This window comes from Phaenicophaeus curvirostris, chromosome 4, assembly GCF_032191515.1.
Source record: "Phaenicophaeus curvirostris isolate KB17595 chromosome 4, BPBGC_Pcur_1.0, whole genome shotgun sequence".
NCBI lineage: Eukaryota > Metazoa > Chordata > Aves > Cuculiformes > Cuculidae > Phaenicophaeus > Phaenicophaeus curvirostris.
Window position 1 is genome coordinate 75,283,112 of NC_091395.1, and position 23,093 is coordinate 75,306,204.

General features: G+C 45.1%; 1 protein-coding gene across 2 annotated transcripts in view; it reads right to left on the bottom strand.

Annotated features, from left to right (window-relative positions):
• SMOX (spermine oxidase) overlaps positions 1 to 23,093 on the bottom strand; it is an 87,477-nt gene that overhangs the window by 28,317 nt on the left and 36,067 nt on the right. The gene's annotated exons all lie outside the window — the stretch shown is intronic.

The window sequence follows — 23,093 nt, forward strand, 5'->3', positions numbered from 1 at the left end:
CAAACTTCTTCACAAACTCCTAAAAGCCACTTTTTAACTGTGAATACCCTTAGTTCTCAGGTCCCATCACCTTATTTTCGACACACAGCATGAGTCCATGGTTAAGGTTAAACCTTAATCAGCAATCACCAGTGTAGGATGTCTTTATATATGAACATCGAGTCATCTGGTTCCAGGTAGCTTCACATCTGCCCTCAAGAGCACGAAGGAACAAGGTATAGAGACCCATACTCCCCCAGACCCAAGAAGACATCACTCCCAACTTTCAAAGGATAAACACACAGCTCAGGATTTATCAGCTTTTGAATCAGCTGGTGCTCAATGGTTTGGGTTGGAAGTGACCTTAAAGCCCATCCAGTTGCAACCCCCTGCCATGGGCAGGGACACCTCCCACTGGATCAGGTCGCTCAAAGCCTCAGCCAGCCTGGCCATGAACACCTCCAAGGATGGAGCAGCCATGAGTTCTCCGGGCAACCTGTGCCAGTGCCTCAACACCCTCACAGGAAAATACTTCTTCCTAAGATCTCATCAAAATCTCCCCTCCCAGCTTCAAACCGTTCCCCCTTGTCCTATTCCTGCACTCCTTGATAAAACATCCCTGCCCAGCCGTCCAGTACGGCCCCTTCAAGTACTGGAATATTGCTAGAAGGTGTCCCCGGAACCTTCTCTTTTCTAGGCTGAGTAACCCCAACTCCCTCAGCCTGTCCTCACAAGGATAAAGCATACACATAATTCCTAGCCTTACCAATCCTCCCTACCCAATGGTTACTGAATGAGGAGAAATCAAAGGAGTTAGTGTGCTGCCTCTACCTGTTGCCAAGCTGCTGCTTACACTTTCTGAGCTCTTCCTCAATTCACCCAACACTTGACCAGTGTCAGACTCTTGTTTTTCTTTTACATCAGCAGGAGAAGAGTCAAACCCTTGTTCATAAAACACTACTGGACTATTGCAGTATACGTACATGTACTACTGAAGTACAAGGCAGGAGTGCTTTCATTTGGAGAGCCCTTTTCACTCTGGCATTTACGTATGTTGCCCAAACATCTCCTCGTCTCTGAAGCAGAGATGACACCAGACTGTGGTCAATAGTGATTGAAGCAGTGGTATAAAAAGTAAAGTGGTCCTAACAGAGCTCTAGACAACTATTGTGAACATGTTTAGTTAGAATCATAGAATCATAGAATAACCAGGTTGGAAGAGACCCACCGGATCATCTAGTCCAACCATTCCTATCAAACACTAAACCATGTCCCTCAGCTCCTTGTCCACCCGTCACTTAAACACCTCCAGGGAAGGTGACTCAACCCCCTCCCTGGGCAGCCTCTGCCAGTGCCCAATGACCCTTTCTGTGAAAAAGTTTTTCCTAATGTCCAGCCTAAACCTCCCCTGATGGAGCTTGAGGCCATTCCCTCTCGTCCTGTCCCCTGTCCCTTGGGAGAAGAGGCCAGCACCCTCCTCTCTACAACCTCCTTTCAGGGAGTTGGAGAGAGCAATGAGGTCTCCCCTCAGCCTCCTCTTCTCCAGGCTAAACACCCCCAGCTCTCTCAGCCGCTCCTCATAAGGCCTGCTCTCCAGCCCCCTCACCAGCTTCGTTGCTCTTCTCTGGACTCACTCCAGAGCCTCAACATCCTTCTTGTGGTGAGGGGCCCAGAACTGACCCCAGGATTCGAGTAGCGGTCTCACCAGTGCCGAGTACAGAGGGAGAAGAACCTCCCTGGACCTTAGCTGCAAAGGGAACAACTTCAGCTCAATTCATCCTACCTGGGCTCACCCCTAAGAAAGATCAGTAAAGTACCTGTAAGGAACTCTGCTCCTGCCAGTACAGCTCGTTCCAACTGCCACTGAGCAACGGAAGAGGTAACATTGAGCAAGCTCTGGCTGTGGCCACGCTGAAAACTTCTACCTGCAATTACATCAATCATCTCACAGTTTTCATCTCCTGGCCAACAGATCCCAGCTAGCAGATGTCTGTCACAGGGAGCCAGACACCCGTGTTTGGGAAGTTATTTCCAAGCCTTAGTCAAACATGTTAAGCATCCAATGCTTTCTAATTCATGGTGGAATGAATCGTGGTCATTTGACAAGCGGAATAGCTATGAGCAGCCAAAACAAGGCACCCGACTCACTTGTGAGTGATACAAGTCGGATACAAAAGCAGTATACAACATTTTGAAGAAGGTAGCAGTGAATGATTTCTTCCCCGATTCCACAAGAAACAGTAAAGATCTGGAGTAGGCAGGGAAGAAGAGGCCACAAAGCTCCTTCCCTAAAGCAGCTAGTGACAAGGGTCAAGTTCCAGCTGCAGACAACCCAGGACTTCATAGAATCACAGAATGGTTTGGGTTGGAAGGGACCTTAGAGATCATCCAACTCCAATTCCCCTGCCATGGGCAGGGACACTTCCCACTGGATCAGGCTGCTCAAAACCTCATCCAACCTGGCCTTGAACACCTCCAGGGATGGCACATCCATGCCTTCTCTGGACAACCTCTTTCAATGCCCCACCACCCCCACAGTAAAGAATTTATTCCTAAAAACTAATCTAAATCTCCCCTCTTTCAGCTTAAAACTGTCCCCTCTCATCCTCTCCCTGCACTCTCTCACAAAGAGCCCCTTCCCCACCTTTCCTGGAGACTTGTGTCTACTTGGCTTTGTTGCCAATTCCTTTCTCCTGTGGAATTTCCTCACCTGGGAGAGGAACGGTTGGGGTTTTTCCCCCTTTTGTCTTGATACACTTTGAAAATGGATTTTCTGAATGGATTAAGATAAACAGGGAAGTGGTATGGCAGGTATGGGGGTACTCGGGAAGTGTTCCATGTTGTGTAGGTTAACTCCTCACCAGTCAGAGGTTGATAAGATTGATGAGACCACTCCTCAGACTCACAGAAAAACACACCACAGAGATGAAAACAACATTCTGGTTAATAAACCAACCAAAAAAAGGAAGTAATTTTTCTCTATTTACCAGTTCAGGACAATGGGAAGGAGCTGGGATTCCTCCAAAGAAACGGAGTTTTTTCCACCATCTTCTCCTGAAGTTGAGTTAAGCCTTTACATTTATTGGGCCTTGTCAATCATTTACCTCTCTTCTCAAGCAATTTATTGACTTTTAATCTAACAAGATAAGAAGTGAGATTTCCCTAATTTATTTTAAGATATTTAAAATGGGCCCTGAACATTGGGATCTCTGTATTCAGAGCTTCAGGGAGACCCAATACTGAGATATGAAGGGCAAAGCAGCAGAATTATTAAATGGCACATAAGAAACGCCAAAGCAAGTTGTATTGAAGAGTCTGGGGCTGGCACAAAGAGGAGTGACCACCTTCTGGCAGCATCACATTTTGAAGTCCAATACAGGCATCATAAGGTAGAGCTAATGTCCAGACCCTGGGGACTTCTCCCCCTTGCGTTTGCTGACTTCTTTACAAATCCCTCCATATTTCTGGCCTTCACAACAATTTTGTGGTGAGGATTTCCACAGTTTATCAACCTTAGGCAAACACCAGTGTCCTTTTGGGTTTTAAAACCGCACCCCAAAGAAAACTGAAGGCATCACCCAAAAGCACATTATGAGAAACACTGAAGGGTCGTTCCCTGTTCACATTCTCCTCAGTGCTAAGGACCTTCACATATGATCCCAGTGGTCTCTTCTTCAAGAGGAAATATATCTTAATCAGGCTATTCCTTTCTCATTTGTAAGCAATTAAAAACCTACAGCTGAAACAACTCTTACTATAAATGCCTTCAGGATTTATTACAATCTATAGACACTCTACAACACCCTATATTTCTCATCTAATCTCCAGATGACACTTCGATGCATGTATTTTTACTGCCACTTCAATGAAATAATATTTTTTGCCATTTGAATCCTAGAGAAACTGAACCAGTTTAGCTCAGTTCTTTATGTACAGCTTTCCTAATCCTGGCTTTGGCAAACTCATGTTAATTCCTCACTCAAAAGATTCAAGAATGTGTTTTCCCCTCCAGTTTCAGCATTTTAACACTACATTAGGTGACCTGTTTAGACAGATGAGAAAATAACAGGGTATTTTGTGTGTACAGAATCCTGATTTGGAAACCATCCTTAATTAGCCAACAACCTTTCTCATATGATTGGCAGGGGAAGGCAATTAAAATTACAGCAAGAGCTTCAGCTTCCCAACCAGGATGCATGCTCCATTGTGAAACAAGCAGACGATATAAACATACGAATCCCCACTACACTTTATTTCAGTATCAATTATACACTCCGTTAGGCTCATAAGTACGACAAGCACATAAAACACACTCTATTAAGTACAATGCTCTGCCTTCAAGCACTTGCCAAGCCACCAGCCAGGGCTTGAGCCAGTGAATATTACCAGGTCCTCTGACACAAAGATAGTTGGGTTTTTTTTCCTTTTTCTTGATTGCCAAAAAGGTTTGTTTCTTCTTTCTTCTTTTTTAAATCACAGGGTAAGCAGTATGTTAGCTGTTGCACTGCAAATCTCTCTGAGGCTGTAATTTTACTTTGAGCCCTTCTAAAATCAAGGGTAGTCATAAATCATAGCTTCACTAGTAGTTAAACTCTCCCTGCCTTGTCTTGCTTAGAGCTTTCCCATGAGACAGCTGGCAGGCACTCATTACCCACCATAAAAAAATATCATAGAATCATATAACGGTTTGGGTTGGAAGGGACCATAAAGGTCATGCAGACCACCTCCCCTGCAATAAGCAGGGACATCTTCAACCAGATCAGGTTGCTCAGAGCCCCATCCAACCTGACCTTGGATGTTTCCAGGGATGGGGCATCCACCACCCTTCTGGGCAACCTGGGCCAGTGTTTCCCCACCCTCAGCATAAAGAAATTCTTCCTAACATCTAGTCTAAACTTATCTTCTCTTAGTTTAAAACTATTCCTCCTTCTCCTGTTGCTACAGACCCTGCTAAAAAGCCTCTCCCCATCTCTCTTATAAGCCTCCTTTTAAGTACTGAAAGGCTGCAATAAGGTCTGCCCAGAGTCTTCTCTTCTCCAAGCTGAACAACCTCAACCCTCTCAGCCTCTGTTCATAGAGGAGGTGCTCCAGACCTTTGATAATTTTTGTAGCCTCCTCTGGACCTGCTCCAACACCTCCGTGTCCTTCCTGAGCTGAGGGCTCCAGAGCTGGACACAGCATTCCAGGTGGAGTCTCACCAGAACAGAGTAGAGGGGCAAAATTCCCCTTTCAACCTTCAGCCCAAGATCCAATTCAGTGCCTAGGCTGCAAGCACACATCTTCTTCCAGTCTTAAGAATATAGCTTTGATTCTCTCACCTCTTCTGCATCTAAGCGCCTCAATCATGATATCTTAATCACTTCTTCCAGACCTGCTCCATTTTCTCAGTCTCTATCACCATTCTGTCCTTGCCTCCCTAGCTGCAAGCACCTTTCATTCATTCCTTCTCCCTATCGTCTATTTCCTTCAAAAAAATACCTTATAAAAACATCCCTTAAACCAACCCCCTCCTAAAATAAAATCCTGAGACCAACTGCTGCTCCCCAGCAAACAAGTCTTTGAAAAACTATATTTTCTGAGATGAGCACAATCCTGCCAACTCAGAATAATGGGTTTCCATTCCTGGCATTGGCATTTGTAACCTTCAATCCAACAAGCTCCTTATCCCTTAATCTCTGCTGATCTTTGCTACACACCCAGCCCCCTGGCTGTTCCCAGGGAAATGACTCTTCATCCACACAGAGGAATCTCATCAGCTTTCAGCAGAACTTGACACCAGAGCTATCCTAGCACTAACTTAGAAATCATTTTGACAGATTGTTGCATTTCATCCTTTAATAAAGGCATATTCTGGATATAGTCCCTTCAACACAAAGCACCTTCTATTTGTTCAAGTTACTATGGCCCCATAGACAATGACAACGTAGAAACTGCAGAGATTCAAGTGTCCCGCTGGCCTTCTCCACTTTTAATCCAGCAGCAATAAAGTACACTTATTTCATTATTTTTTTCCCCATTTTGCCAGTAAAGCCTTGCAGGTCACAAGGAAGAAGCCAAAGCATGAAGACAGTTCACAACTACCCTCCTTATTACAACAATATGCTCTGATCAGACTATTCTTCTAGAAGCCTGAAGAAAAAGGTCACCAAAGCTCCAACAATTTAAAAATACAAAACCAAAATAAACAAAAACATTTCTCAAGGAAATCTGCTCACCCAAGTGCCCTTGTGGTAGTCCTGTCCTAGCTGTGATGACACAAAGACTTAGGCAAAGCAGCACACTGAAAACGAGGCTTGGATGCCTAAGGGCTCCTCTGGTGCTTGGTTGGGTTAAAAAAAAAAAAGAAAATAGAGGTTTATTTTTAAGCAACCCTGATGAAAAGCCTTTAAAAAAGTGACCTTCTCTCCTCAGACTGCGTATCACACCACAGGTTGTTTTCTACCCACGAGGCGCAGCTGTGAGCTCCCAGCACACCACAGACCAGAATCATGGTCAGCCCAGGTGGGACTTGTCTCACCCTATTTTTCATGAGTTGGGTGGCCAACTTGGATCAGCTGCCTGCAGCCTTCCAGGTGATGGAGAGTAGGAGTCATCCATCCTGCTGATGTTCGGCACACCCATCTTAAGATGGGCGAGCTGAAAAGAAGCTGGGAGACCACTTTAAAACCTAAGCTTTCAGAGTCCTCTTATGTTAGCGGTTTAGCCAGGACCAGGAGTTTGCTTTGGGGTGACCTCAACCCCTCTGCTTCCCACGCTTTCATTCATGTTGGGCAATGATACTGAAGCAGCTGAACAGCTTCACTCCCTGTGGATGAGCCTGAACTGAAGAAGATGCACCTCAGGAGAGCCAAAATATATCCCAGCCACTAAGGGGCATTCATGGGGCTAGAGCACTACAAGTCCAGCCTGAAGCCTTCAGGGACACACACTTGTAGACATGAGACTTCTGCACTGACTCTCTCAGGATATCACCTCAGACATACTTACTGAGCTAGAAATAGCTTCTGACAGCTAAAACGAGGTTGAGAGGAACCACGTATCCAGAAGAGGCAGCCAGTGGCTGCACTTCCACATGCTATGCTGAGACTCCTGCATGAGGACCTGGGTTTCCCTCCTAACCACACTATTTGCCTGAATTTTGCAGTCCTCCTCAAGAGTGTTGAACTGACAGTCTTCACATTAACAAGTGCACCAGTCAGTCTGGAGGGTGAGAAACGTATCATCAACACAAACAAATTCCCTGCCGATCGCACAGACAAAGAGCTCCAGCATCAACCGACCAAAATCTACCGGAATCACTTTAATCCCCCTAGTTTTGTCATTGATGGGAATGGAATTAAGAATAACACTTAATCAGAAGCCTAAATAACAATATTGTGTGTGTTTGAAAGGAACTCAGAAAAAACCAACAAGAGTTGAAAGAATAAATAGAAGCACAAGAAATAAACACACTATGGTTTTGTTATTATTTAAAGTGCAACTATTCAAGATACTATCAGCACATGAAGGGGCCCTACAGACACATGTGTTTATAATGCAGGTTTGTCATCACAGTCTGAAAGCATTTACAAACAGAGACTACTTGACACCAAAGGATTAATTCAATCCAAGCAGAGACAAAGCGAGATTGGGCAACCAAGAGCAGAAGCTAGAAAAATTCAGAACAGAAATAAGATGGCTATTTTTAACAGTGACGCTAATCAGCTGTTGAAACACTTTTCCCTAAAGACAGTGAGGATATTGGTTGAAGCTTTTAAATCAGGATTCTGTTTCTCATAGATGTTTATATTCCAGTCCCACCATGAGACAGGGTTGTGATGCTCCTACCTATGCAGTGGAGGTGGCCGAGAGAGATGTTCAAGATAAAACTTCTGGCCTCTGCATCTCAGGAATCTCCTGTGCTGCAGAACTCTACAGCTGTGAACACATGCATTATTAGGGTAGTGTTACAGAGATGGAGGTGGTTTTCAGTGATGCCTAAGGAATGGAAATTCACACAGACCACCCAGTACAGGGCATTTTCTGGCCTTCAGAAAACTGTAAAAAAATCAGCAAACTTTTTGATACTGGGTTTTGAAAGCCTTTTTTTTCAATGGATGTAATAACTTCTATTATGTGGATCTGTTAAAGTGAGTCCAGAAGAGGCCATGAAGATGATCTGAGGGCTGGAGCACCTTCTATAACAGGACAGGCTGAGAGAGTTAGGCTTGTTCATCCTGGAGAAGAGAAGGCTCTGAGGAGACATCGTAGTAGCCTTCCAGTACTTAAAGGGGCCTACAGGAAAGCTGGGAAGGGGCTCATTATCAGGGAGTGCAGGGATAGGACACGGGTGGATGGGTTTAAGTTGAAAGGGGAGATTTAGATGGGTTCTTAGGAAGAAATGTTTTCCTGTGAGAGTGGTGAGACACTGGCGCAGGTTGCTCTGAGAAGTCATGGATGCCCCATCCCTGGAGGTGTTCAAGGCCAGGTTGGATGGGTTTTTGAGCAACCTGGTCCAGTGGGAGGTGTCCCTGCCCATGGCAGGGGGTTTGGAACTGGATGGGCTTTAAGTTCCCTTCCAATCCAAACCGTTCTATGATTCTCTGATTATTTCATCAACCATATACAGAAGAGTCATTATCAGAGAGCGATATTAGCAGAGCCCATAGGCAAAAGCTCCACAACAACAGAAACACAACATATTTAGCAGATGTTAAGACACTCCAGCATTTCAGCCATTAACTCATTACATAGTCTAGAACAACTTGTACTGAGCAACTGCATGGCTGTAATTAATAACCTTCAGCTAAGTAACTGCAATAACAACATTGTCAACCATCCTCTCTAATGTACCTTTTTTTCTAAGCTGAAGGAGAAGGGTTTGGAAGGATTAGTCTAGTTAGAGCAATTTTATCTCCTTTAACACCATTCCAGGCTTCAGAGCCAGGCTGTCCACTGAGTGTAAAGCAGGAAAGAGCAGATCATATCTCTGAGTAGCTACAAAAATGAAGTGGAAGGAGATTCCCGTGCTTGTCCCGGCAGTGCCTGTCGCCAGTGCCTCCCAGCCCTGTTCACTGCGGTTCGCCGCGGCTCCTGGCACAAACAACAAGCATTCTGTAACTGCTCCCTCTTTTCCCTTTCATCAGAAATGTGCTTCTCAGAAGCAAGCACATTAATCCTTACTGTCTGTTATTTCAAGATGCTCTTTCCAAGCTCTCCAGGCTGTAAACATGTCAAGCTATAAGACAGGACTCTTTTTCCCTTCTCCATATACCCCTCCTCCTTTTTTATTCCAGCAGGTTGCACACCAAACTCACTCACAATCCTTTTCAGAACCAGCATTTATACCGGCACAGGTTAAGCAGGGACACCCTTTCAAAAAGAAGGCAGGAGCATCATTAATTGAACTTAAGCAGTCCACGTCAGTCAGATGCGTGAGTACAACAAGCCTGCTGTTACAAACCACCTTTGTACAGTAGTTGTGCAAACACCAACGCGGCAAGGTTGCGTCTGCAGCGCAACGGGACCTTTATTGCATCGGAAGCAGACACACCTCATTTACTCAGCTACCTGGAGAGCTGCAGGAGCAGGATAATGATCCACAGCTACCTACGTGCAGACCGGGGCCCTTCCCAAGCTCATAAACCTGGGTCACTGACAGCACACGCACCACTGAGATCAAGGTTACACCTGCAAACACCGCAAAGCCACCTCCAGCTGGGCTGAAACCACCCGGAGAGCAGCATTTCATCATCATCCTCATGCTCAGGCTTTATCCAATTCAGTATTTTAACCTAAACAGGTTTGCTAGCTGGATGTGGGCAGTCACTCGGCCCCAGACCAGTCCCACTGCCTGCTTTTGCAGGGAGCTGCCAAGCGTGGGCAGGCAGCAGGTCTTGGCAGAGGAAACCTGTTCCGACAACTCACAGAAGCTGGTTCACAGTAGAACCCCGGAAGGCTCTACGCCAACCTCCTGCTCCACATAGGACCATCACCAGCATGGTCTCTTTGAACACAGCACTTTCCAGTGCTTGAAACAAGCAAGACAGATCCAAAATCCCTGTTCTTCCCATCAGTGTGAATTTGACCTCTTGCTCCTCATCACCTCTTCATGTCTGATAGCCAGTTCTTGGCAGCCAGGAGCCTTGCAGATGCTGCATGGGGACATGCGAGCCTGAGTAAGCAGCTCACCCTGGACCAAAGCAGGTTTTGAGTGAAGAATCTCCATCATTTCCACAGCACCCTCTCTGCTGCATCCCACACCATCAGTACAACCCATTAATCCTGTTTGCCTCACCTCTGCCCTGGTGACAGAGAGCTGACCATGCTCTTCTTTCTCACCATGGTGGCACAACCAAGCCAGACAGCTTTTCACAAAAACAAGTCAGCACTCCTGCTGCAGACGAGCAACCCATGCCCTGCCTTCCATTTCTGCAGGCAGAAGCAGAAATTAAGTGGTTCAATTTCCAGAGAGCCACTGGAATTTATAGCAGTGGCTGAGAGAGAAAAATGAGTTGGAACTGAGGACAAATGCTGCCATCCACTAAAATTTGCCTGTGTAAAAGCCCAAGCCATTAAACGTGGCTTGAGGCACTGAAAAGGCTGCAGTTCAGTAGTGTTGATCTTGCATCGCATCTAAAAGCCCCATTTACAAATTACTGACCCACCCCGATGACTGACACACCGTGAATGCAGAGCTGGATCAGACATGAAGGAAGGAAGCACATTAATAACACACCACGTGTACTCTTAGACAGCAGCATGAACAGGATGCTTCCTGGCTTACCCGTATGCCAAACCTACAGCCTTGTGCCCAAAACTTCCTTGGCATCCTTTTTTTTGAAGGCAACAGAGACCTTCAGGCTGACTCCGCACTCTTCTTCCTCTGGACACATCTCAAAAGAGACAGAGGGAAATCACAGCATTAACCTTTGCCTCTTCAAACTTAGGTCTCCTCCACGCTGGGAAGATGACCTTAGCACGGCTGCCTTGCCTTTAATCTTGTAACAAAAGTTATCCTTGTAATAAAACACTGCAATCCTTATCTTCATTTACACTCTTACTTTCAGAAGTATTAGCTCCTTACACCTCAGGTGAGACAGAGACCATAGAACCACAGAGTCATAGAATGGGTTGGAAGGGACCTTAGACGTCATCCTGTTCCAACCTCGCTGCTATAGGCAGGGACACTTCTCACGAGATCAGGCTGCTCAAAGCCTCAGTCAACCTGTCCTTGAACCCCTCTAGGGATGGGGCAGCCACCACTTCTCTGGGCAACCTGTGCCACGGCCTCACCACCCATCTGAACATCTCATCTAAACATCTCGTCTAAATCTCCCCTCTTTCAGCCTAAAACCATTCCCCCTTGTCCTGTCCCTTCACTCTCTGATAAAGAGCACCCCTCAGCTTTCCCGTAGACCCCCTTTAAGTACTGGAAGGCTACTATGAGGTCTCCTCAGGGCCTTCTCTTCTCCAGGCTGAACAATCTCAACTGCCTCAGCCTGTCCTCATACGGGAGGTGCTCCAGCCCTTGGATCATCTTCATGGCCTTCTCTGGACTTGCTCTAACAGATCCATGCCCTTTCTGTGCTGAGGACTCCAGAACTGAACTCAAGACTCCAGATGAGGTCTCATGAGAGCAGAGTAGAGGGGAGAAACCTCTCCCTCAACCGCACAAAATTGTTTCCTCTTCCTAATCTGGGAAGAAGCTGTGCTTCTTCAATACACACACAACAAACACAGGACTCCTACTGTGACCACCGCTGGTCTGTGGGACCTTGGGCAAGCCATTTCCCCTCTCTGTGTCACTTAAGGATAACCACCCAGAGCCACCTCTCAGTACTCCATTAGCTAAGAATGAGAAGCAGCCCAAAGCTGCTAGACCTTAGAGCCGAGGCCATCAGACCTTATGCAGACTACAGGCTCCAACAACAACTTTACTCCATGATCCTGCACTGCTGGCCTAGGAAATGAAGTAGAAATGTTTGAAGGTCTTCAACAATAACAAGAGCAGAGCTCACTTTGTAAATGAGTACCACAGCTCCGACTTCATCAATCAACCTGTTGAGGAGCAACACAAGCATCGCATGTGATTTATACACCAGCGAGGAATCCACTGCTGCAGCCAGTGAGCCCCATTGAGTAACAGTGACTCCAGGCAAAGAAGGGTCAGGATGCTTTGTCCCGTTACACCCATAACCCTGTGCACATTCATTTTGCACCAATGGCAGCAAGCGTTCCAGGAACACACCAAGTGGCTCCCAGAAACACTTGTCCCAGCAAGCCTCCTCTGCTCTCAAAGTCACCGAAAACTTAATAACTGGGAAAATCTCCATACTTTGGAATATTTTTTTGCTATTGCCATCTCCCTTCCTGACTTGAAAGTGTGGGCATGGGAAGGCTGGATGAATGTCTAAAATAAGCTTTATTCACATAATTAAAGAAAACTTCAGAAGTCCAAGAGAGGTCAGTGGGAAGGTGTTGGACATAATAGGAATGGTTGGACTCGATGATCCGGTGGGTCTCTTCCAACCTGGTTATTCTATGATTCTATGATTCTATATTTAGAGGACATTAAAACAAAAAACCAAAAAAACAGGTCACTGGATGGTGCTTTGGATCAGGAAACCACTGCACATTTTTACCACTGTGATCCAACTTGTTTTAGTGCCTGCAAATATCCCTTGAGTCAAATGAACTCGTTCAAAGCTGATTCACACCAAGGCTACTTTTTAAATTGGGAGGTTGTTGACAAGTAAAATATATTTAACAAGCCCCAAGCATCTTGGCACGCGGCATAAAGACTTCCTATTATGAGCTGTTTTCTTTTAAAGCAAACATATGGGCAGAGAAGGTTGTCTGCCAGGGGGCACTTCCATACAGTGCTTGGCACTGACAGAACTACAAGGATATCCAAGAAATAAACCAAGGAACGTCATGCCAAGAACACAGGGGATGAATCACGCCATTTAAAATCCACTGATAAAATGCACCATTATGTGTTTTTTAAACCCTTCTCCTCTGAAGGAAAAGAAAAGAAAATAATTCATAATAATTGGCTGGCCTATGGCTGATTCTCGGGCACGTTCCTCTGGCTAAAGGGCACCATGAGGATACAACAGGCTCACCAGCTCTGAAATGGCAGGAAAGGAGCAAGCTATCCTGAATTCTCTTCAAAGGTCCCTCTGACAGCCTGCTGGAAAACACCAGTCGGCATCTTCATTTAGAGTTTGGGGCTAAAATTAAGGACTAGATGACGACGCCTGGAATACTGCGTGCAGCTCTGGAGCCCTCAGCATAGGAGGGACGTGGACCTATTGGAGCAAGTCCAGAGGAGGCCACAGAAATTATCAAAGACCTGGAACACCTCCCCTGTGAAGAGAGCCTGAGAAAGTTAGGGTTGTTCAGCTTGGAGAAGAAAAGATTCTGGGGAAACCTTATTGCAGCCTTTCAATACTGAAACGGGGCTTAAAAGAAAGATGGGGAAAAACTTTTTAGCAGGGCCTATAGCAATAGGACAAGGGAAGAGGTTTAGACTGGATATTAGGAGGAAATTTTTTATGCTGAGGGTGGTGAAACACGGGCCCAGGTTGCCCAGAGAGGTGGTAGATGCCTCATCCCTGGAAGCATTCAAGGTTGGATGGGGCTCTGAGTAACTTGATCTGATAGATAATGTCCCTGCTCACTGTAGGGGGGTTGGACTGGATGACCTTCATGGTCCTTTCCAACCCAAACCATTCTACGATTTCCTCCACCATCAGAAATTCCCATGGAAGTGTTAGGAGGTGGTCACCAACCCCAGGTGATTCCCAGAGAAATGGGCTGAGAATGAAGTCAAAGACCTTTCAGGAATATATAGGAAGGGCACCATGTGATGGTCTCTTCCTTCTCTCTTCTATTGTAGCTTCTCTGGTCACAAAAAGCTGGTGAGCTTGTCAACATCCAAGACAATGACTTGTCCGTGCCATGAGGTCTGCGCTATGGAGCTTGTCCTGCTCATGCAGTGAATGAGATCAGAACACTCTGATGCTGTGGTTCCTGTGCCAGAGGCTACAGTATTACACAGGACACAGTTAAAACCAAGTTCACCGCAATGACAATGTTCCTTGCCCAGCAGAGGAGCAAATCCAGCAAAAATCATCTGCTCTACAAACCCCTGGAAGACAGAACAAGTATACGCTATAGCTGGCCTACCAGCATCCCCTTTATTTGGGAGGTTGCAGAGACAGGCACAAGGGCCCATCTACCTAGAAGGCATCCCACATCATCTACCCCATCACCAGGGACAGTTTACACTGCCAAGACACTCTTCTACTGCACCAGGAGAAACTGGAGAAAATAGAGAGACCAAAGTAGAACTCGTCCTCCTGCAGTGAATGGGATACTCCTATCTCAACCCTGGTGATAGAAACCATGATCCAGGCACAAGTTCTACCACCTGTAGTAGAAATCACTACATATCCACATCCCATAGACCTTCAGAGACCTACCAACACCTACCAACAACACCAGAACCAAAACCAGCACAGCAAGATGCAGTTTGGCCACTAGCTTCACACAAGCTGAGCTACCCAGGACAGGCAACAACCAGACTCAAACTGGTTTGCCTTTTATCCTTCCTTTGCAAGCTTGCCAAGCCCTTGTTGACCTCATGGTGGGAATCTTCCCCTTATTTCCAGTTCCTCCATCGCATTCAGTATTGGGAAGTATCTGTCACTGCTAAGGATCTCAGGAAAGCAAAACTTGCTGTTTCAGGACTGTAAAAGGAAGGAGAGACAGGCAGGAAAATATAGAAAAAAAATAAAAAAGAGGTTACAAATTAAAAACACTGGCATAATGGATCAGAACAATGCTGCAAATAAGTTTCCTGCAGAACTTGTGTTCTGACTGCCAAAAAGAGCTGTACCCTCTCCCGTCTGCATAACCATGCGATCTTATCTTCATTACCCTCCTCCTCTCTCCAATTGTTTGGGAAACATAATTGATAAACCCAGCCTTAATTAAATAGGAAACTTGCCCATGTTTGCACAACTCAGAACACAATGGGGTCTCAGTCAAATAAACACTGCTGTCCATATTACGTTTGGGAATTCTCTGTGGTTTGGGGTTTTAAATTCGTTGCAGCAAGTTTGGGAGCAAAGTTTTAACAGGCGTCTTTTCTTCTCCTCCCATCCTGTGTAATAGGAGGGTAAGAGAGGGAATGAATCTGCACGCAGAGAGGCTCAGTACTGATTTCAACTCAATGTGTACACCAGGATCACTTCAGGACACACCATATGAGACACGCTGGCCCAAACGCAATTATTTTTTCTCACCCCGTCTCAGAACCCAGACCTAACAAACTGCCCTGAAATAGCAACACAGCTCTCTAAATAGAATCATTTCTCCTCTGTTTGAAAGCAACACCCACATTAAACCTTTGATTTTAAGCCATCCCCGAGCAGTTACCACATCTTTACCACTCAAGCCACAGGGAAAATCATTAAACGCAACAGTAATACTCGAGGATAAGAACCAAAATTAGAAAAGCCGAACATGGATTTACTCCCACAATAACTGGATTGACTTCAGCCTGGAACAGATCAGATGTGACTCCAGGAAAAACTGTGCCATTCCAGGTGGACCTGTATGAGGGGACTTCTCCTGGGTCTGTGCTTTGCCGGAATATTAAACGCAAACCAAATGTTCCTGTTTTAAGACAGCAGACACATAGCCAGGGCTGGCTGCGATACACACAGCTTTTTCCATCCCACTGTCTGCCCAAACACGCTCATATATCCAAGAAGAGCCCAAAGCAGGGAAATTCAGGTTAGGAAGCATGTCCCTAGATCTCCATGAAGTCTAGGTCTTGGCTAGCAGGCTGGCTTTCTGAGATTTTTACCCACTAGAGGTTTGCCTTGAAGATCAGCGTTGCTCCACACTGCTTGAGGTGTGGAGGGTTGTATATGACAGCAAGAAATGGCTATAGAAAAGCTGGGAAGGGGCTCTTTATCGGGGATTGCAGGCACAGGACAAGAAGGAATGGTTTTAAGGTAAAAGAGGGAAGATTTAGATGAGATGTTAGGAAGAAATTTGTTACTGTGAGGGTGGTGACGCGCTGGCACAGGTTGCCCAGAGAAGGCATGGCTGCCTCATCCCTGGTGGTGTTCAAGGCCAGGTTGGATGGGGCTTTGAGCAACCAGATCCAGTGGGAGGTGTCCCTGCCCATGGCTGGGAGTCTGGAACTGGATGGGCTTTCATTTCCCTTCCAACCCAAACCATTCTGATTCTATGAAATGTTTCAATACAAAAGCACAGACTTTCTCCTAACTAAATACTGTCTGCATTCAGGTCACCTAGAAATATCCAGAAGAAAGCAGCAACTGCAACAAAAAAACACCTTATACAGAAACGTATCCATGCTGTAAAGCAACACAATTTCCCCTGCTGAAGGATCTTCCTCCTGGGCACTGGGCACACTGAAAGACAGCAGAGAGCAGAAGCTGCTCATGAAAAACAAGGAAAAGGAGGGTAGGAGAAGAGAGCGATGAAAACACAACAGTGCCACTTTTGTCTTTGTTCCCACCTTGTTGCAAACTTCAAAACAAAGCCTAAGGATGAAATTTTGGCTGGACATTCCAACAGCAAACCTGCTCCAGTTGGTGTCTTGTGCTTTGAGGTTACCAAGTACCCTGCCCTGCAACTGCAACCTGGAGTGCCATAGATGCAGCCTAATGATGCATTACCACTTCTGCAAGGTCCTCTCATTCCTCCTGACACACCTGAATCCAAAAATATTGCTTCTCTCTGACAATCAAGGCATTTTACTGAAATAAAGTAAGTTTACTTTGCGTTCCTCTGCTTCAGGAAACTGCCTCTCAAACAGCTTAACAGAATGAATATAAAACATCGCTCAGAAAGAGAAAAATTAAATAGCACAGGCTGGGGAAAACAAAAAAAGACAGATTTTAGATGTAAGAGATTTTTCACAGAGCACAAAGACTTGTTAAGCAGTAAACAGCAGAAACTGGGACATTTGTGATTTATCTGTTCTTCCACAGTCATCCTATGAGTAAAAGAATGGGGGTAAAAGGATGACAATCCTATCCATAAGTTGCTAAAAATATAGGACAATGTCAATGTGTTTAGATGGGAGCTCATTTTATTCAGCACATCATGCTTTATCCCTCCAAAACTCCAGGTTCACCATAAATAAAACACCATTAGCACCTACCCGTGCCAAAAGAGCATTTTGATTAACACCCTCAAATGAAAAGGATCAGTGTAAAAAATTAGGTACCCACTAGGACTGAGCTACGTGGGAGTCAGGAGGGATAACAAGCCAGTAAATTTCAGATCGCTGCTTGCATCCTTCCCATAACTACCTGCTAAAATCCATCCAGCTTACAGATAGGCTGGCACGTTAGCAAGAAAAAATTGTCATTTCTAAATTTAGACGACACTCCAATGATCGCGCGATGCTACAAAAGCACCAGAGAAACAAAGCGAGTTTATAGGACGACTATTAAAACTTAAGTGAGAGCTCTGCGCACTGAGCAAAGTCTTTTCTTAATTCTCTTCCTGTTTGGACAATTTGATCCACTTCTTTTTTCGCCACCACAAGCACAAGGGTCTGTCCTGCAGTGAATGGATAGGCTTTTTTCTGGGATAACTTCCAGGTTAAAGAGAAAGGATTTACACTTGAATGAAACACAGGCTCTGTATTTGGAAAATTTGTTTTGAAAACTTGGGAAGGAAGCAAAGCCTCCTTCATTTAAAAAGGGACTCAATTAACATTCTCCAACAAGTCTTCCTATCGAAAGAACAGCACTCGCTGGGGGACATGTGATGTGAAACTTGTTCTCCTCGCTCACAATGTCCTTTTCTGAGACACAGGCCACTGTTTGTGAGAGACACGAGGATCTTTGCACGGCTCTCCAAAGGACTGCCTGTCACAGTCAAGGCCTTGACTCCAGGCATGAGATGTTCTGGGACTTAATCAGGAAACTTAAACCATTGCTTAAAGACCCTTATGAAGACTCAGAGTGATACATTAACTCTGGGAGCACCGTGAAGTTCTCTATGACAGCAGCTCAGACACTACCGCAAGATGAATCCATCTCAAGAGCTGAAAACATCACAAATCTCACCGCGTTGTTTTCCTGAAAACATATAACATTCATCTGGTTCTGGTTTTAAAAAGAAAACACTAATGATAGTACTTAAAGGGGAGCTACAGGAAAGCTGGGGAGGGGGTCTTTATTAGGGAATGCAGGGATAGGATGACAGGGAACAGGTTTCAGCTGAAAGACGGAAGACTTAGATTAGATATTAGAAAGACGTTTTTTCCTGTGAGGCTGGTGAGGCACTGGCACAGGTTGCCCAGAGATGTTGTCCCATCCCTGGAGGTGTTCAAGGCCGGGTTGGATGGGGCTTTGAGCAGCCTGATCCAGTGGGAGGTGTCCCTGCCTATGGCAGGGCGTTTGCAACTGGATGATCTCTAAGGTCCCTTCCAACCCAAACCATTCTATGATTCCATGACCAACCAAGCAGGCGTTCTGCCTTTGATTCAGAAGTTCCTGAGCGTGGGTTTGATGTGCAGCAGGCAGCAGGCAGACAGAACCACAATAATGGTTATCTTGGTTTTGAAAAGCAGTCCTCAAAGTGCTGGGCATGTCTAGACATTGCCCACACAAGAGGAATAAAATAACCTATGCCATTATTTTTTTCCAGTTAAAGCTAAAGGGAAAGAAAAGCCGCGGACAATTCAACATCCACTTTTATATCTGTAATCCCTTATCAACTATATATGACAGAGCATTCTTCACCTTTTAATAAGTAATACGTCGAAGTCTACCTGACTCAAAGTTGATGATGGCTTGAGTACGGGACTTTACTTCAATACACAGCAGACTGGCATGGGAGATAAAAGTATTATTAGTGTATAGTACTACAGAAAGCATGCAGCCTTCACCTCATTTAACACTTGGAGGAGACCGTCTTTAACAGAGCACTCTACTTCATCTCTCTGGCTGGCTCAAATTGAAACCTGACCTAGTCACGTAGCAACAGAGGCGAACACTTAAGCTGTAACTACCCACCCTCAGTGCCTCAGCTAGGAGAGCAGGCTTTCTACACAGTGAAAACAAGGACACAGACCGTCTCCACAGCCTGTCTCAGTAATTTAGATGCTGAGAAGTGAACCACCCTTTGGAAAAAAACAGGATTTTTCCCTGCTGACCATGTTTTTAGTCCAGGCACTAAATCAGGTGTGGGTAACTATAAAAACTCCTCTGCATTCACCAGCCATTCTCTAGTTCATCCAAAATAAAGCGGTGGTTTGGGAGTTTGTCTACACTGAAATGGAACAATGCAGTTACCCTGCAATCTTTTCTTTTAATAGAATCATAGAATGGTTTGTGTTGGAAAGGACCCCCCTGCCAAGGGCAAGGACACCTCCCACTGGATCAGGCTGCTCAAAGCCCCATCCAACCTGGCCTTGAACACCTCCAGGGATGGGGCAGACAAACGTACTATTCTGTGATTCTATGTTTCACACAGTCACTCTCCAACTCCCTTGAGCTAAAGATCCCCTTGGTAGACACACCAGAAACGTCCCTTGCAAATACCTTCTTCTGAGAACATAACAGGTGGTCACAACTAGCAAAATGTGCTCACATCCACATCTTTCAATGGATAAGCTATCTGCTGGGGAAATATAAACATATACCTTCTACAAGAGTCTGACTTAGTTTTCGTTATGCTTTTGCAAAGAGTTATTCTACTTCAAAAGTCTTTTAAATGGTAAATGCATGCATCTACTCAGGAAAAAAACAAAAGGAAGAGTACTTCCACAAGCAAATAGCTTCTCTCTTTCAGGTAGAGAACAGGTCACGCCAACCCTCACGCAAGCTTTCTGATCCTGTTCACTCTATCTTCTTAACAAGCTGGAAAGAAGCTTCAGGAATGAGATTTTCATAGAAACACTGAAGTTGGAAAAGACCTCCAAGATCATCAACCGTCAGCCCAACACCACCGTGCCCACTAAACCATGTCCCAAAGTGCCACGTGTATATGTTTTTTGAACACCTCCAGGGATGGAGACTCCACCACTTCCCCAGGTAGTCTGTTCCAATGCTTGACCATCTTTAATCTTTTCTCCTGCTTCTCTTATTAAAATACACCTCTGAAACAGATTTAACCACTGGAAAAACTCTGCTTTTGAAAGTGAAATTGCCTTGTAACACAGTCAAAGTCTGAAAGTGAGGCAACTCTCTGCTCTGGGACTCAAATATTCATGTAAATGCTATAGACATACAGAGCCTCTGCCCCAGAAAGTTCCTGGAACTGAAGTGATGGGGACACAAGACCATATTTACGCCACTGCTCTACTGTGCAGCTTCTTGTGTCATTTGTCACCAAGCATATCTTCCCCTCCCTGCTCCAAAGCAGATTAAGCTTAATATACTTATGTAGTTGTGAAGTGTAGTGCCTGTTATCCACTTAGACAGTAACGAGATCTGAGTAACAGCACGTAGGCACCGATAACCGGTGGCTGATATCTGGTACAGATTAGACACGGTCTTTAATTTTCCAGCCTTTGCAGAAAACGGGTTGGGATTCGTTCAAAGACTGCTCTGAACACTGATTCAGGTAATTGCTTAATTTTATTTGGGACCCATAAACACATCAAATTTGTTTCCTCTTGATCTCCTGGAACTGGCATATGGCAACTGTCCCATTACGAAAGCCCTGGTAAATCTGGCTTGGCTTTTGCACATCTTAACTTTCAGTGTAGACAGGGGCAGACGTCATCACCTTTAAGGTCCCTTCTAGCTCAAAAAATCTATGGAACAATAAAGGACCTGTGTATCAGCAGGTAAAAAATGCATGACTGTACAGAAGTCATGAGGATATCCATAAATGCAATCTTTATTGGCTCTGACAGTGTTCCATGACATTCCCATAAGATCCAGCTAAGAAAACATGAATTAGATGTAATCATCATAAAACAGCTGCTTGACGACATAGTTCTCAGAGCGTAATTATCAAGGGTTTGCTATCTAATAGGGAGGGCACTGGAAATTCCAGCGAGTCCATCCAGACGTAGGAGCTATGCATTATTTTCATTGCCAGTTTGGATGATGGACTGGAATGTATAGCCACAAACTCAACACATGATTCAGCTGGGAGGGATTTTCAAGCACTATGGTGTGCAGGTTTAGATTTCCAAATGATCTTGACACACTGGTCCAACATCAACAATGGGAAACACTTAAGAAAGAGAAGTCATGGGTACAAATGCAAAAAAGAGGAGCAACTTCCTATACAGCAAGATTCCAGAAATGGCTCTGGCTTTTTAGAGGGTCATGATACAATTGTGAGGTTCAACAATATCCCACAGCTGCACAAAGGCAAACCTCAGCCTGCAGAGATGACCTGTGGAAAGCAAGCTAACCTTGCTTAGTTTTGCCCTTAGCAGCTCACTGCTGTGCAGCTAATGCATCTTTTATAAACGCAGACCAGAAAGAACACTGTGGAGAAAAATAGAATTAAAAAACACCAGGTATGAGATTAAGCTGGATCCATTTAAGCCAGATACGTTCCTAAGAACAAATTAGCCCAGGCAAGCAGGCAGGCCACAGCCTGAAGGAAACCCACTTCTTCCTAAACCCAGCTGGAAAAATCAACAGATAACCTTGTCGCAGTCTAACACCCTGACTTCATCTCTGTTAAAAACAAGCCATCAATGTGTATGGGAAGAACGAGAGTCCATGGGTTTATCAACGCAGAAAAATAGACTAGGAACTCCTTTTCAGAAGTTGTGTAGATTCTACGGAATCTATGATTCTGATTCTATAGATATAAGGAAGAAATTTTGACTGTGAGGGTGGGGAGGCACTGGCACAAGTTGCTCAGAGAAGTCCTGTCTGCCCCATCCCTGGAGGTGTTCAAGGCCAGGTTGGATGGAGCTTTGAGCAGCCTGATCCGGTGGGAGGTGTCGCTGCCCATGGCAAGGGGGCTGGAACCGGATGATCTTTAAGGTCCCTTCCAGGCCAAAACAATCTATGATTCTATAATTCTAATCCCACGTGCCTTTACTCCACAACCCTCTTCTTCCAGCACACTTGCCCCACAGAAAAGTCCCACACAGGTCAGTCTGAACACACCTTTTTTGCTGTTTTGAAGAAACTCACTCATTAGCAAGTGACCATCCTAGAGACACTTAATCTGTCCCCAGAAATGGGGAGATACAAGTTGGATGGGTGGAACACAAGGTGATTATAATTTGGTTGGATCATTGAGCTCAAAATGTAGCAGCAAACAGGCTGAAGTCTTAACCAGCAGCCCTGTATGAATGGTGCTCCTCAACAAACAGCTAGTAGTGACGCTGATACTGTTCAACTTCTTAATTAATGCCCTGGATGATGGGGTGGAGAGCTCCCTCAGCAAGTTTAGAGACCACACCATGCTGGGGTGAGTGGTTGATCCACTGGAGGGCAGAACTGCTCAGCCAGCTGGAGGAACAGGCTGAAGGAAACCTCATGAAGTTGAGAAACACAAACATGAAGTCCCCAACCTGAAACAAAAAATACCCACTGTAAGCACAAACTGGGGACCAACTGCCTAGGGAGCAGGAGCTGCTTAACTTGGAGAAGAAATGGCAGTAAGTGGAGGATCCAATTCCTATCTCCAACTACTTAACTGGGGCGTTCTAGAGAAGATGGAGCTAGACTCTTCTCAACAAACATTAACAAAAGAAATAATGGGCATAACTTGCAGCAAGGGAAACTCTGATCAGCCAAGAGGAAAATATTCCTCAACATGAGAGCACTAATCATCAACCTGCCACGCTTGACTGGAAAAGGACTGAAATCTGGTCAGAAAAGTTCACAAGAAACCTGCCTTTGATTCTGGCTCTGCTTGGAGCAGGAGGTCAGACAAGAGAGCTCCAGATGCCCTATGCAACCTAAATTACTCTTCAGTTCTAAGAAATCATTATGAAGAAACACTAAAAAGGGGATTTTGTCCAGGAGACCACAGCACTTTACACCTGTTCAGCGATAACAAGTACTTCAGACGCAAAAGCTGTCAATAAAATACCTTCCACATGACTAAAGGTCCCTGCATCTGTAATGAAGGGAGAAAAAGAGTAA